Raw genomic sequence first — 17,336 nt, forward strand, 5'->3', positions numbered from 1 at the left:
GACCCGAAACGTCAGCCTTCCTGCTCCTCTGATGCTGCTTGGCCTGCTGTGTTCATCCAGCTCTACACCTTGTTATCTCAGATTCTCCAGCATCTGCAGTTCCTACTGTCTCTGGCTATTTTCTGACTTGAGATGCTTGTTTTACTGTAGGGCAGAAACACAGCTCATTCTCTTCCAGAGGGCCAATGGCTTTTGCCCAGACATTCACATGCCCAAGCTTTTGGGTTACCTAGGAGATAATCACATGGTTGTCGGCAGGCAAGAGGCCTTTGCCAGTGATAACTGGTCACCAGTCCACACACCAATCAGCTGCTTGTTGTCAGCCAAATCTTCAACTGTGAACAGCTCCCCAGCTCCAGTTAATTTGTAACCAGGTTTAACCCACTGCTTGAACCAACTGTCATGAAAACAGCATTTACAATGAGTATCGGCTAATTTGTTTTGAAAAATAGTGCAACAACCCTTCAACAATCCTGACCTTTTGAACCAGTCCCCTTCCACCATTTCTGTCCACAATTAAAATATAGAAAATTAAAAAGATACTGTCTTCCCAATCGCAACACTTCAATATGTTCCATCAAGGCCCAAAAATACCATTTGTCACATTATATTATCGTTTCAATGGCTGAAATTATCACATTGGATCAGTTCTGTATTTTGTTGGCTGGTTCTGAGAGTTTAAAATGCCATGTACTACATTTGTAAGGAAATGTCTGAATGTGCCCACAATATGACTGTGAAATACTGCATAGTTTCTAATGATAGATATGAGCTTGAATTAAGGTAATGACAACTATATTACATAGAGAATGATCTTATTTTACTAAGATGACAAAGTGCCAAGCAAAATCACAGCTCAACAGTAATGAATCATTGAAAAATAGTACATTTTGTCTGTTTGAAGTTGCAAGCTGTTCCCGAACTATAAATTGTAACGATGTCTGCCCTGAACAGAATTATTTAGCCTTTCATACTTATTTAGTATCCTCTGTATTCCATGTTTAATTATAGGTTGTATTCTTTGCAGAAACCAACACTAAAGACAACCTCAAGATTCTAAACAAAAGAAACCAGCTACAGGTTATGGCACTTTTTGAACCCTTTCATGGCTCCAGGCTTTGTAATAAACACTGCACTCAGAATCACACTCTATACTAAATTACAGTACTCCTTCAGGACATTTCCACTGTGCATATCTTTTCATTGATGTTCACCAAATAACATTTTATCTTCTGAACAATTCTATTCCTTCTTAGATATAAGTAAAGTACTAGATGCCCTTGAACGAAAGGTTTGTTAATGGAGTGTGGATTCCGTTTTTATTCCATTTATTGTTTCCTGGCCTGCAGCTAAAATACATGAACCATCCTACCATGCATATATCTCCCCATGTGGGCTTTGGTAATATTTGACACAAAATAAAGTATAGAGGTTGAATTAATTAATTTTACAATGTATGTATGATGTAGATAGTCAATTATTAATTTTAGTTATCTATTCACTCAGTAATTTATGACTTGGACCTGATTCAAGTTGATCTTTGAGGTATTTTTATCCAAACTCAAACTGGCCTTCAATGTCTTAAATGCAAAGTGAAATTTAATGACATGGTTCCAAATTTGTTACGAAGCATTAAGAAGGATATACAGCACAGAAACAGGACATTTGTCCTTCTAGTCGATACTATTATTTATACTTCACTTGAGACTCTTCCCATCTTTCCTCATTTAAATCTGTCAGTGTAATCCTCTATTCTCATCATTGTCTAACTTCCTCTTCAATGCATGTACACTTTTTCACTTCAATTATTCCCTGTTGTTCCATGTTCTCACCAATCTTTGGGAAAAGACATTTCTTTCGAGTTTGCTATTGAAGTTTTTGGTATCTACTGTATCTTATATTGATTGCTTGCAGTCATGTTCTTCCCAACAGTGGACACGATTTCTCCATTTCCATTCTATCAACATATTTCACAAAATCATAACTGCTCCATACAAAAGGCTATTCAGCCCAATATGTTTCTCCTGATCCTCGGCAAGAGCAACACAGCTAGTCCCACTCTCCGAGAGTTAACAAGGTGACGAGACAGGTATAGAGGAGGCCCACAGTAATTAATTCAACCTGAGAGATCCTAACGAATCTCTTTCAGTGTTCAGTTCTTTCCTAAAAGGTGATAAGATTTTACCACTGCCATTGTCTCAGAAAGTCTACACAAAAAATAATGATAGCAGAATAAAGAGGAACTTCCTACAATTGATCCTAATTTACCGTTAACCAGCTTTCTTTCTGACATCTCACTTAAATAATACTCCTTATCTGTATTTGTTCCCTTCGTTAATTAACTTGCATCTCTCTGATGGGTGCAATGTTTTGAATGAGCTGAAATGTATGATAGATGGGAGGCTGGTCAGCAGAGTAAAGGAATTTATGAGGACTTGAATCGTAAACAGACTTTAGGTGTAAATGGAAACAGGTAACACTACAGAGGTCACACAGCACAGAAGGAAGTTTTCACCCCATCGAGTCCATGCCAGTTCTCTGAATACTAATCATCCTAGTCACTCCCATCCTCCCACTCTATCCCAATGCCAATGCAAGTTCATTTTCCTCAAACGCTCATCCAGTTATCTTTATTGATCATCTCTGCTTCCAGGTAGGCAATGGCTTTCGGGTCATATCACTCACTGTGAAAAAAGATTCTACCTTCCAGCATCCAGTGAACTTTTGCTTAAAACCTTAAATCTGTGTCGTTTAGACCTGGTACTATCTGCTAATGGAAACTGCTTTCTTTTGTCTGCTAAGTCTGTCATAATCTTTTACACCTCTATTAAATCTCCCTTCAACATCCTTTCTTCAAAGAATTGAATCATCAAGTTTATACAGTATCTCTTATCCTGCTGCCAAAATGCTGTTTCTCTAATCTAACCTTATATTAAAATACCCCATCACTGGAGCCATTGTGGTAAATCTCCTCTGCACACCTTCATATTTTATGGTGGTCAGAAGCAAACACAATACGCAACTCATGGTCTAACCACAGCTTTCTAAAGGACCAACATAACTTTTCCATTTTTATATTCAATATCTCTATTACAAATCTCAGTTGCTTTAGTACTTTTTCAATATGTGCTGCCACTTCAAAAATCTATTGACATGAACCTCCAAGTCTCGCAATTTCTACAGTCTTTTTAGAATTGAATTATCAAGTTTTTACAGTATCTCTTATCCTGCTGCCAAAATGTATTACCTCAGTGAAAAGTGTTACCTTTCTTGACCATTCCACCCAGTCTGCCAATCATCAACCCCTCATTTCCTCACCAGGGCCTGTCTCATTAGCTCCAATGAGCCCACCCCCTCATGTCCTTATCTGGTCTCCATTGTTGCTCTTGGTTGGGACTGGCATTAAACAGCCTATGTATATCCTCATGACGTCATTCACTATCTTTCTCACAATAGATCCAGATTTTGTGTCATATGCAATTTTTAAAATGATGTCCTACACCTCAAGTGTAGATCATTCATGGAGATTGGGAAAAACAGCTTTCCTTGTACCGACCCCTGGGGAACCTTCTGTGTACCTTCCACCAGTCTGAGAAACACCAATTCGATATACTGTTTCCTGTCATTCAGTTGTTGCAATGATTGTAAAAGGGTGAATGCTAAAAACTGCATTAAGTGCACCCAGAAGATGTCATAGGAACTTGGATGTGGAAAGACAGAACATCTCTGGATCTTGACGGGGACAGATCTAGCATCTAGGTCTCACTCATACACTTTGTGACAATATCTAGCATGCATAACTTGTAACTGATTGCTATCTTGCAATAAACTGCATCCTGTTAAGACAAGAACCTCTTCTCGTTAGATTACCCTGTAGATTTTCTCTCCCACACTAAACAAAGCAGACCCTGTAGATCACCACATAAAAGAAAAATGATAAACTCAATTCTACCTCATGGTGACCAAGAGTCCAGCCAATTCAGACTTCATGATACCAGGAGTGGTCATCTGGAGGTTTAATTTAGCTGAACCATTGCAACATCATATCCATGCTTCCACTTATTATTTTGTAGGCTTCAACTTCGTTGGCCGATATTAGATTATTTGTACTTCATGAATTTGCATTCATTTTTTATTCACCGAAAATAATACACATTTTTAAATGATAAATTATGATTATTCTTCCAGCTAATCCTTTAGACTTCTCTTGTAATTATATCCGGTACAATCTTCCTTAATTGCAACACCAGGCAGTACCTGATGCACCTTATTTTGCCAATCTTATTCGTCAAAGTATTATGAACTTGTGCTTTTATCTACATCATTATAATATTTATAAAGTGGCAGTGAATGTCTTTTTAATTTAATGCATTTTTCCTCAGGAAAGATTTGTGAATGTAAGAACACATTCAGACTTGCTCACTTAACAGTGTCCATGCACAAAATTTGCAACTAATGTGTCTTTTCCTTATTTAAGCAGATTCTCAATTAATGCAAAACGCAGAACCACCATAACAACTTGCTGTTGTATGCTCAGTGTGAAAGATTTAAAGCTAATGTAACATTTACATTATTTGGAATCTGTTGTGAATTGTAAGAAAGCAATGAGTAAGGAAAGTAAAATGCAAACAAGCAACAAATTCTTAAATTTTAGTGATGAACAATATTACACAAACGACACAGTTTTGCAAATAAAGCACCATGAGATTCACAATTCGATAGTTCTGAAGATACAATGATCGTATTTCCTGAGAAAGTATCTAAAATTCAGTTTTCAGGAAACAATGGTTCCTGAAACTACGGAAATACATGGAAGGAAAAATGTAAGATAACAAAATGTGCAGCAATCCTAAGAATTATTAGAAAACAAAAATAATTTTAGGATGAATGGCTCTTCCAGCAGCCATTCTAAAATACTTAATCCTTGAATTCATGAGTAAGTGATTGCAGTGCCTACGTTGAGACCACCCTTTATGGTAAAGCTCACTTGTTGCTATGTGGGAATTGATTTTCCAAGCATCAATGTGACTTGGATGGTATTAAAACGAATTCATAAACTATTACGTGGTTTTAACAGAAAAACAGCTGTATTATCATCAGTAATCTCTTTGTTTGCTTATTCTCTCTTTTCTCTCTGGGCACCATCTCCATGTACTCTACTCACTCCCTCCCTCACCCACCCTACTCAGACAACAGCATAAATACCAGCCCTTCCCAGCTATTTTTCTCTCTATAGATGCTGCCAGACCTGCTGGTTTTCTACAACACTTTCTGTCTTTGTATCTGCAGTTTTGTTTTGTTTTTATTTTAGGCACTATATTATGTTGCCAGATTAGTCATGCAAATAAATCAACTGGAAAGATGACCTGTTAGTAACTTAGGTTATTGTTAATATATAAGTTATGGACAAAACAAACTTGAACTCCTGGTATGGGTGATGAAAAATGGCAGCACTGAGAAGAACGAATGGTCTTTACTGCAGAACACAGATAAATAAAGAAGATGAAATATTTTCTTCAGCAATATCTTTGAAATGACATACACTACAATTATAGATATTTGTTAAGATAATGAGGAAATGCTAGGTAAATATGTTTTGGGGTGACATTTGGAACTGCAAGTAAAAGGATGAAAAATAGTCATTAGTTACATACTAGAATGGCGAGCAGATTGATTGAAGAGGTAATGTACTCTACTTGTTGGACCAAAACAGCAGTTTAATAATATAGACGTCAGTATATATCAAGATATGACACTAGTATTGACACTCTCCATGGCTCAATTAAATGCATATTCCTGTAGCTTGCTGGAGTTGGCTGGTAGGGGAAATATCTTCTGTGTTTGACCTGATTGTTGTTGTAACCACTCTGACTTGTAAAATGGTGTAACGGAAAGGCAATAGGTGAGGTCTTCCTTCTGCTCTGAGGCACAATGTAATCTCTTTCTACTGGGAAATAATTGCTTCTTGCCATTAAATTCAGCATCCTACATTCAACACCTCATAATCTGCAAACAATCTTTTCATTTTAAGACAGCATTTTCTAAACAAACAAAAGGCTGAATTTCACCTGAAATTGGCTCAGGATGGGTGGGTTAGTCAGTTTGCAGACCATACAAATATCGGTGGAGTTGTGGATAGTGTAGAAAGTTATCAAAGATACAGCAGGATATAGATCAGTTGCAGATATGGGCAGATAAATGGCAGATGGATTTTAATCCCATGAGGTGCTGCATTTTGGGAGATCAAATGTCAAGGAGAGGTATATAGTTAATGGCAGGACTCTGAACAGCACTGATATACAGAAGGATCTTGGGTTTCAAGTCCACAGCTCCCTGAATGTGGTCACACAGATAGATAGGGTGAGAATTGAGTACAAGAATCAGGATGTCATGTTGCAGCTTTATAAGACTTTGGTTAGGCCACACATAGAGTATTGTGTTAAATTCTAGTTGCCATATCACACGAAGGATGTGGAGGCTTTGAAGAGGGTGCAGAAGAGGTTTACCAGGATGCAGCCTGGATTAGAGGGTATAAGCTTTAAGGAGAAGCTAGAAAAACTCCGGTTGTTTTCTCTTGAGCAACGGAGGCTGAGGACAGACTTGATAGAAATCTATAAAATTATGACATACATAGATCGGGTTGACGGTTGGAGACTTTTTCCCAGAGTTGAAATGTCTAATACTAAAGGGTATGCATTTAAGGTTAGAGGGGGAAAGTTCAAAGGAGAGCTGAGGGGCACGTTTTTTACACAGAGTCTGGAATGCTCTGCCAAGGGTGGTGGTGGAGGCAGATATGAAAGGGCATTTAAAGGACATTTAGATAAGCACACTAATATGCAAAGAATGGAGGGATATGGACCAAGGGCAGGCAGAAAGGATTAGTTTCATTTGGCATTATGTTCAGCACAGCATCGTGGGCTGAAGGGCCCGTTCCTATACTGTGCAGCTCTATGTTCTATATAAGTGTCAATTTTACAAGTTTTATGGACAGTTTCTCTCAGAAAGGTCTGTTTCTCTGCACAAACATACCTCATTAGCTATAACCTGCCTCTATAGAGCTTCACTCACAATATCTTCCGTCTCATTGGAGATGGAAACTCTCGTTATTGCCAGGACCTCCTGGGAGTTTTGGTGTGCTGCCATTTTTAAAGTCCAGTTATATGCCAGGTCAAATGCTGCCAGCCAGGAGTCGCCCTTCACACTGCATGTAGTGTGAGGAGAGCCAAAAACAAACTATTCTCAGGTTACAAAGGTGGCATGACTGACGCTTCATTGCAAATACATGGACATTCAGAAACGTACTGCTCATTAAGTTGTGAGCTGGACAGGTTACCTGCCCTTAGAATCACACCATCTTAGTACACTGTCTAAAGGAGTGCTACTCTTCCCCCAATGCACAGTGTAGTCTCGAGATCAATCATGCCAACCATCAAGCTTCACTGACCACCCCCAGCCCCCCACATCAGTGCCAGGGTAGTTGCATCCATCGATGACCTCCCTCCCTCAGTAACCCATGTCTATCCAGTGTACTATTGTCTCCCCACTTATATGTTGAGATTCCACCCCCTTCACAATGATCCCTTCTGCATCCCAACACGCTGCCTCTAATCTCCACAACTGACTTCCCCAACTTCCTTATGAAAGCAGTGACCCCTGATAACACCTGCCATGATTTTCATTGAGCAGACCCCCAGGATTGACCATGCCCCATCTTCCTGAATGATTTGGAATTGCAGCCCTGCCTGATAAGTGACCAGACCCTGACTGATCTGGGTACAGATCTCCTGCTGACTTATTATAATTGCCCAGGCTGGTTGCACAGGACCAACAAGTCTGACCATAGCCCACTTCTTGGACTGTAGAAGTACTGGCCCATGACCCTTACTGCCCCAAGTGGCTCATTGACCATGTTCAAGCCCCTGGTCTGATAATGGATGTTGCCCTTGACTTATTGTGCCTCAACGTCCTGGCTGAAGGTTATTTCCCTTCGCCTGTCAGAGGACTACTTTTCTTAGACTTTGAGACATGGCCGTTTGGTTGAAATAGATGTATTTTATCGGCATGTAGACTGCTGACACATGGTACCATTGTGAGACTGATGTAGCATGGTGTCACACAGTAATATGTCTACCCTCTTGATGGATCACCGTTGACAACCATGACAGGCTGCTTGGCTTTGTGACTGTACAGAAAGCAATTCAAGTTAGAAGTATTGTGAGCCTTTAACCACTGGCTGAGGTCTAAAGGTGCAAAAGTTCAAGACAAGGCAGAGATACTATAAGCATGTAAATAGGTATTTGGGATGGGCAATAAATGCTGCCTGGTCAGCGACACCCTCATCCCATGAATGAATAAAGAAAAATAGTGCAGAGTGGGTGGATGTGAAGACAGCAAGCAAGCAGCCCTATGATTCATCTTGGTCCAATCTATGAGTTAGCTGCTTGTCCCTGATGGCCAAGTGGCCTGGCAACAACTTTACAATGAGAAGTGCTGTTGTTCTTCAATACAAATATTGAGCAAGCAGGGAGCTGGTGTCGCCAAGCACCCAGTCTGACTTTCATCCAGACTTTCATCCTGAGAAGTACTGTGTTGTTTCTATCTAGCAGTTGGGAGAATATGTAAATGTACGTCAATATTGCAGAGTCTAGGTTGCAAATGGCATTCTATTGCAAGCAAGTGGATGCAAACAGACCTTGCCACTCACTAGTGAGATTCTCATCTCATCATTTAGAACGTGGTCGAACAATCAATGTTGAGAATCTCATTTTGGCAATTCTCACACTAATTTCCATAATGACTTGCCAATGCCCACATCATTCAGGGGCTTGGGAAGATTCCACTCAATAAATCCATTCATAATTTTTGCTAAGTTCTAAGTAAAAATAAATAGAAGAAGATTAACTGGTCATTCCTCCCTTAAATGCCATGGGACCTCATGGACACAAACTCACTTGTTGAATTTACTGACTAAACAGCAAGAACAGGCAGAATTTTCAGGTGTTTTGCTCACTGTGTGATAAAGTATTGAGACACCCGTGTTGCCTCTGAGGAGGAAGGGCTGTTCTATTTTCTGCCTGTCAGGTACTTAACAGGAGAGCAGTGGGTCATTGTCTGGAATCAAGGCTCAAGTGTCAGAAGTCCTTCCCAACTGGAGCTTCTGACTGACCAGAAATCCTAAGTACTGTGCTCAGCAGTGCCATGTAAAAGACATGGCTGCCAGGAATGCAATCCCTGAGACGACAGCGCAGGCTGAAGGTAGGTAAATTGTAGGGGATGGAGGGTATTTCTTGGGTTGGTGTTCATTGGGAGAGAGGGATTCAGAAGGAAGGGCACAGATGACTCTCAGCAGCTGTATTCCTGCCTAAAGTACATGCCCTTCATTAAGTCCTGAGTGCACCTATTCCCAACTGGGTTAATCCCAACAGCAAGGTTAGCCATTGGCCTTCCCAACTACAACTTAATTTGGGTGCAGTCAAGAAGATGTCACCTTCATCTGCCTTTCCACCTCTTGGACCAGAAAATGTTTCCCATTATTTCAGAGATAAGTATTAGACAATGAAGTATTCTGGAGTTTCCTTATCATGCAAAATGTATTTAAATGTAAATTCATTGCTGCCATCCACCAGCACCTCCAGGTCCGTGTCAACAAAGGAAACAGCAAACATCCCTAAATGTAGAGTCTCAAACACAAAATTATGAAACTAAGTTCCTGGCTTGCCATGCAGGAAATCATGTGCAACTGGGTGCCAGTGAACTCCGAAAGGTGCAGGCAGCAGCAAGCACTCCTGCCTTTCAAACTCCACAATTCCACAGGATGGGTGACGTAAGGCCCCGGTGCATAATTAATGAGGTGAAGAGCGGAAGATTGTCTGAAAATAGTTGCCGTGAGCCATCATTCAACAAACGACTTTAACAGCTTTAGTCTTAACTGTCTTTAACTCCTCTACTTTGTAGGGACTGAAGACCAACTCTCAGATACTGCCTAATAATGTCCCCCAGACTATGACCCCATCAAGCTCTTGTTTTCAGGACTGTCACAGAGATCTCTGCTGCACAGCTTCGCACCTGACAGTCCCCCAAAATTGAGGAAGGGTCACCAGACCCGAAACGTTAACTCTGAACTTTTTCTTCACAGATGCTGCCAGACCTGCTGAACTTCCAACAACTTCTGTTCTTGTTACTGCACAGCCTGCTTCTGTCTACTTCAGATCTCCAGCATCTGCAGTATGTTGCTTGCATTTCGTTGTCAATGGAAAAAAAAACAGCTCTTAATTACAATAAACCCTAGAACAATTCAGCACCAAACATCACTGGAACATCTCTATAGACCCTTTTGGATCCCTTCCATTCCAGTTTATTTCAATGTTGCTAGACAAATGTTCATTTCCCAGGCATTCAGGCAGCTCTACTTAGATTAGACATGACTACATATGCATTGAAAGTATGCTTTGTCTCTGCTTCTGGCTTGAATACTTACTGGGTCAGTCCCATCAATATGCAGGTAGCCTGTGACAATCAGCATAGCATTGTATAACTCAAAAGCCAAGTTCCTAGCAGCAATTTTGATGCCTTAATTTTTTGATAGTCTTCTCTTGCAGAATTATTTGAAGGAGAAAGCACAACACAGGGATGCTGTTAGAATTTAAACATGTTCCAGATGCCTATTTTAATGCCAAATTCAAAAGGTCTCCATCCACAGGCAAGATCTCACTCGCTATGAACTGAAACATCAGTCTATGTACAAAGTAATCTGGTCCAGCAAGCCACAGAGTGAACAAAGAACCCTTTTTACCAATGAGGTACTACACACTGAACAGGGTACCATAGTGTATTTTTGATCTCGCCACTTGATGGACAAGTAATTTTGTAACAGATTGTATATCTTACTATAATTTACATTCTTACGACAAATCAAGTTTCTTAAAGTAAAGCTGAACATGAGCAAGAGCAACCCCAACATATATTGCTGGATCACAGCCTTCATTTGTATACCTTCACAGTTTGAAAATAGTAAATGTCTCTTTGTACATGCAGCAAAAAAACAGCATAGGACTGAAATCTCCACGCCAGCTGCTGATCAAGTTAAGCTTCACAATAATAATACCTGTCACTGTTGGTACAAACAAAGAATCAAATGCTGCAACCAGGAAACAGTTATTTTAAAGTCTCACCAAGTTCTGAATATATGTTACAAAAGTAGAAATAACTTTTCAAAGAATTCCACACTTCTAGCAGGTAAAACTTGTGCCACTGAGTCATACTGGACAGTTTGATCTTGAGTCAGTCAAGGTTATGCAAGACGGCAGTTGCAATTGGTCTGAACGGTCCATGTCTAAGGATGCCAAAAGGGGTCAAGCAGAGCTCCTGATCATGATCCAGTGATCCCTACTGGGAAATGTATGTTTTTGGCCAACAGTTGAGAACCGGATTAAATTTCCTGTGATGCCTTAAACAATAGAAAAGCACATTGTCAATCATTCCCTGTGCCCACACGTGCATAATAGGAAATCTCTGCAAGAGTTGCCAAAGCCACATAATCGTACTCACAGGAATTAACACACTTATGGGAAGAACTAAGTAATGGCAATTAAATTTAGAAAAGAAAAATAATGATTTCTGAAATTGTTTCAGAAACCCTGGCAGATGCTGAATGTCAGACCTCTGAATTTTGTTTTCTTTTACACGTCAAATCATCTAATGAAGATCAATAAAAGACAAATTTAAATGTAGATTTCAACTTGCACTGGTAAAGTGCCCTGGGGCTATTTAAAGATAAGTGCATTTTGATTATTTTATTTTTGAAGTGCAAAATATATTCTGTGAATTATTGATGGATGTTTTAATTTCGATATAATCACACGTGACTAGTAAAGACTGAATTATTTTATTTTATCAAATTAATGTTTGGAAATGTATTGTAGATATGAACAAACTCATATTTCATATTGAAAAATAATCTTTTGTGTATCTGGTATAATATCTTAGTTCAATCATTCTATTATTATTTTCACCCAGCATTTTAATGAGTTCAAAGCATCCTATGCCATTCTTATAACTTCTCACAATATCTTTACAACAACAATTACCACTGGATACTGCAAAGGCTACGGGCCCTGACAACATTTTAGCAATGATACTGAAGATTTGTGCTCCAGAACTTGCCCCTTCCCTAGCCAAACTGTGCCAGTACAGTTACAACACTGGCATCTACCGGACAATGTGGAAAATTGCCCAGGTATGTCCTGTACCTAAAAAGTAGGACAAATCTAACCCAGCCAATTACCGCCACATCAGTCTACTCTCGATCGTCAGTAAAGTGATGGAAGGTGTCATCAACAGTGCTATCAAGTAGCACCTGCTCAGAAATAACCTGCTCAGTGACGCCCGGAGACAATCTAACTACTGCCCCTTGGCATTCAATGGTATTCCCATCATTGAATGCCCCCACTATCAACATCCAAGGGTTATCATTGAGCAGAAGCTCAACTGGACTCACCACATAAACACAGTGCCTACAAGAGCAGGTCAGAAGCCAGGAATACTGCAGCGAATAACTCACCTCCTCACTCCCCAAACCCTGTCCTCCATCTACAAAGCACAGTGTGTGATGGTATACTCCCCACATGCCTGGATGGGTGCAGCCCCAACAACACTCAAGAAGCTTGACCCCATTCAGGACAAAGCAGCCCACTTGATTGGCACTACATCCACAAGCATTCACGCCCTCTACTACTTACGCTCAGCAGCAGCAGTGTGTACTATCTACAAGATGCATTGCAGAAGTTCACCAAAGATCCTCAGACAACACCTTCCAAACCCATGACCATCCATGTAGAAGGACAAGGGCAGCAGATATTTGGGAACACCACTACCTTCAAGCTCCCCTCCAACCACTCACCATCCTGACTTGGAAACATATTGTCGTTCCTTCACTGTCGCTGGGTCAAAATCCTGGAATTCCTTCCCTAACAGCATTGTGGGTCAACCCACAGCAGGTGGACTGCAGCGGTTCAAGAAGGCAGCTCACCAGCACGTTCTCAAGGGCAACTAGGGACGGACAATAAATGCTAGCCAGCCAGCAATGCCTATATCCCACAAATTGAACAAAAAAGACTTTTTTTTAGCGTAGTAATAAAAATATCTGCATATTAAGTTGCTTCATGATGAATCCACATCTACTTTTCTGCTGTGTATTTACATAGATCTCAGAAAGGCCCTACACCTTTAAGACAGCTGGATGGCATCACAACATGTGATGCTTTAGGATGTTATGTTTGGATGAATTTATTCTCGATAGAATAGGCCAGTCAGTCAGTCAACCAGACAACTATGTACATAATACAATAGTAATATGGGTAAGAATATAAACTTGACTAACTGTAGGTCAGAGATGTCATATTCATGTACACAGTTAGTTGTTAGTAAACTTCCATATATCTGTCTCAAGAAGAACCCGTCTCTGTGATATATAATACATGGGCTAGTATGTATAAAACCATATTACATCATTTTCTATAAGGAACTAGCACACAAGAATAGACTTTTTAAAAATACTATTATTCTAAATAAAAAAATCCTTTGAATGTTAATTCAAAATAGTTTATTACTGCAAAACACTTAAGGATCAGACAGAGATAGCAAGAACTGCAGATGCTGGAGTCAGAGACAACACAGTATGGAGTTGGATGAACACAGCAGGCCAGGCAGCATCAGAGGAACAGGAAAGTTGACGTTTTGGGTTGGGACTGAAGAAGGGTCCCGACTCGAAATGTCAACTTTCCTGCTCCTCTGATGCTGTCTGGTCTGCTGTGTTTCTCCAGCTCCATACTGAAGAATCATTACAACTTTTATATGATCCTGCATTTCCAAACATAATGAAAAGGTTTGTACTTTTGCATTAAAATCAAAACAGAGATGTTATTTACAACATGCTGCTGAGGGTACAAAAGTCAAGCTTTTTCTCCTAAATATAATTGATCAAAGAGCAAATGCCCAAATGAATATTAGATGCAATATTTTATATAAATAGAGAAAGAAGAGACGACAACACAGATAGGCAAAAATAGTGGAGCGAAAAACTGCTGAACAATTTAATAAGAGAAACGTATCAATGTGGTGTGTCAAAGGAGACATTAGATGAGTAATAAGGACAAAATGCTACTCCTGGAACTGAGCAGGAAACTAGAAACCACTAAAAAAGCAGTGACTCTATCAATGACTCATGACAGACACACACAAATGTAATTAATCATTGCTGGTATAATTAGACCTATCATATGCTTTAATTAAGAGAAATGTTTACACTTCCCTTACTTATAGACACACCATACGTTACATTCACTCTGAAGAAAAGTAGATGCTTCGGTGTGAATTCCAAGACAAGGTGCAGCCAACAGTTCAGCTAATCACAAACAATGAAATCAGTGTATAACCATGAAGGTGGACACAGAATTACAGCTGATATTCATCACAAATAATAGTTAGTGTTTATATGACATAAAAGCTATTTTCTACGTGTCAGATATACTTTTATACTTATTCATACTTTCTTTATTTCTTTTCTTTATTCTTTCACAGGATGTGGACTCCATTATCAAGGCCAGTATTTGTTGCCCATCCTTAAATGCCCTTGAAGAGCATGTGAGGGGAGTTAAGCGTCAACCCACACTGCTGTTGAATACATACCTTACTTAAGGCTGGAAGGGATTTCAGAGGAAGGAGTAATCTCAACAGTTTTTACTGTTTGTTCATATATTTAGGAAATTAATAATTTAGAAGTGGATACAAATTGTTCAAAACATATTTATTAAAGACTAGACCAGTACTTTTTATGACATAAACATTTTTTATGAAGATAGAACGCAGGAGTCTCCGGCTGGGCCACCATTTATTGCCCATTCCTAATTGTCTCTGAGAAGGTGCTGGTGAGCTCCTTTCTTGAACCACTGCAGCCCATGTGCTGCAGGTATACCCAGAGTACTGTTAGGGAAAGAGTTGCAGGACTTTGGCCCAGCCACAGCGAATGAATAGCAGTGGAGTTTCAAGTTGGGAAGGTGCATGGTTTGACAGAAACTTGCAGGCACTGGTGTTCCTGTGTATCTGCTGCCCTTGTCCTTCTAGATAGTAGTGGTTGTGGATTTGGAAGCTGCTGTCTAAGGGGCCTTGGTGCCTTGTTACGGTGCATCTTGTAGTTGGTACACGCTGCTCCCACTGTGCATCAGTGACGGAGAGAGTGAACGTTAAAAATGTGAGATGGAGTGCCAAACAAGTGGGCTACTTTGTCCTGGATGCTCTTAAGATGTTTGAGTGTTGTTTAAGCTGCACTCATCCAGGCAAGTGGAGAGTTTTCCATCACACCCCTGATGTTTGTCTTTTAGATGGTGGGCAGGCTTTGACCTTTCAGGAGGTGAGTTATTCACCACAGAATTCTGAGCCACTGACTTGCTCTTGAAGCTACAGTATTTAGATGTCTCATCAGTTTCTGGTCAATGGCAATCCCCAGGATACTGATAATTTTTACTTATTCATTCAGTTTATGTTTTTATCACTGGCTGCCCAGCATTTATTACCCATCCCTAGTTGCCTTTGAGAAGGTGATGATGAGCTGCCTACTTGAACTGCTCCAGTCCATATCCTCTAGGTTTACCCATAATTCCATTATGGAGTAAGTCATCAGACTTTGATTTAGTGACACTGTTTTAATAGGTAAATCATGTTTCACAAAAATAAAAGAAATTTATTCCAAAATTTGCCAATAAGGAGTACAAAATGAGAGATGATACTTCAATGTAATGATAGTACTCCTACTTAGAACACGATCACACATCATGGAATGTGAGAATACATGAAATCATCACATGATGGATTCCTGATAACTGGATTCCTTCGATAAGCGTTATTTACTTTCATGTAGCAAGAGCAAAAAAGATCAAAGTGCTAGTAACCTTGGATCACAAACAAATCTTCCAGTGGCTACTGACTAACACAAACAGATGCACAGCAATCAGGCATTGCCCATCTACTCAGTGTCTTTGCTCAGGGACAAAGGGAAACAAATGAGAATGATTGTATTAAATGAGTGAAATTCTAAAATTTAAATATAATGTGCAAAGCATTTGTGTATTTGAATGTAATAGATCTATTTGATGCTGTAAAATGTTAATTTGTAGTTCTTAATTCCTTGTTTAGTTGTTGTTTGGTACTTGTAAATATTTCTTGTTTAGTTTTTGTAATCGTTAACAACTTTTAGTATCTTGTTCTAGTGGAGAAAAGTTCTAGCATCACCACTCAACATCAAGCAGGGCCATCTTAACTACTTGCTTTTATTTATAAACCATGCTTTATTGTGCTCGGTGGTTATTCAAGAGAGAACTCTTGCTTCTATTCCTTTAGGCAGAGTCATATCATATGATAGCAACTTGAATTTAACATCATAAAACATCCCAAGCTGTCTCAAGAACGTGCTGCTAGGCCAAGTTGAAAGCCTCAAGAGAAAATTAGGAAAGCAAAATCACCTAGGAAGTGGTCAAGGTCTCAACAGCTAGTACAGGCACAGGCCGTCAACTCATTTATGTATTTTCTAATCAATCTGTTCAGAGATGTTATTGCAGAACTCTGGAGTATGTGGGACACTTACCTAGGTGTTTTGGCTTAAGAGGTAGGGCACTACCACTGCGCCACAGCAGCCTATCCCACAACTCATTAAAAAGGTGTCTGGATACGCACCTCACAATATATAACCTGCAGGGTTACAGACCAAATTCTAGGAAATGTGGATAGCTGGGGGTGACTTCTCTTTCACCTGGTACAGGCACAATGGGCTAAAGTGGCTGCTTTCTGTGTCATAAACTTTTGATAATTCTAAGACTCTTTCCAGAAGAACACTCACCACTTTGCAGAGAATAAATGTCAACTCCAATCGTGTATGAAAGTACATTTTAAGGTTGCCCATGCATTTGAATCTTTCTTTTATGCCAGCTGCCTGGGTAGCCCTTCAGCCACAACTATGCAACAGTTACACAAAGTCCTTTCCTCGATCAGTTATAACTGTTATCTGCCAATTGTGCAGCATATTCCACAGATACCATTCATACAATAAATGCAAACAAATGCCAGAAAAGCAACAATAAGCTCTAAATATTATGATAAATATTAAAGAATGATGTTAGTTCTTAAAATATGTCGGAGGATGATGCGTTGGATCCGGAGGTTGGTGGGGTGGTACGTGAGGACGAGGGGGATTCTTTTTTAGTTGTTATTGCGGGGAGGGGGTGTGAGGGATGAGTTGCGGGAAATGCGGGAGACACGGTCGAGGGCGTTCTCGACCACTGGGGGGG

General features: G+C 39.8%; 1 protein-coding gene across 1 annotated transcript in view; it reads right to left on the reverse strand.

Moving 5' to 3' along the window:
* Positions 1 to 17,336, reverse strand: part of LOC109937939 (adhesion G protein-coupled receptor A1) — a 458,189-nt gene that overhangs the window by 439,338 nt on the left and 1,515 nt on the right. The gene's annotated exons all lie outside the window — the stretch shown is intronic.

Source organism: Rhincodon typus, chromosome 20, assembly GCF_021869965.1.
Source record: "Rhincodon typus isolate 14 chromosome 20, sRhiTyp1.1, whole genome shotgun sequence".
NCBI lineage: Eukaryota > Metazoa > Chordata > Chondrichthyes > Orectolobiformes > Rhincodontidae > Rhincodon > Rhincodon typus.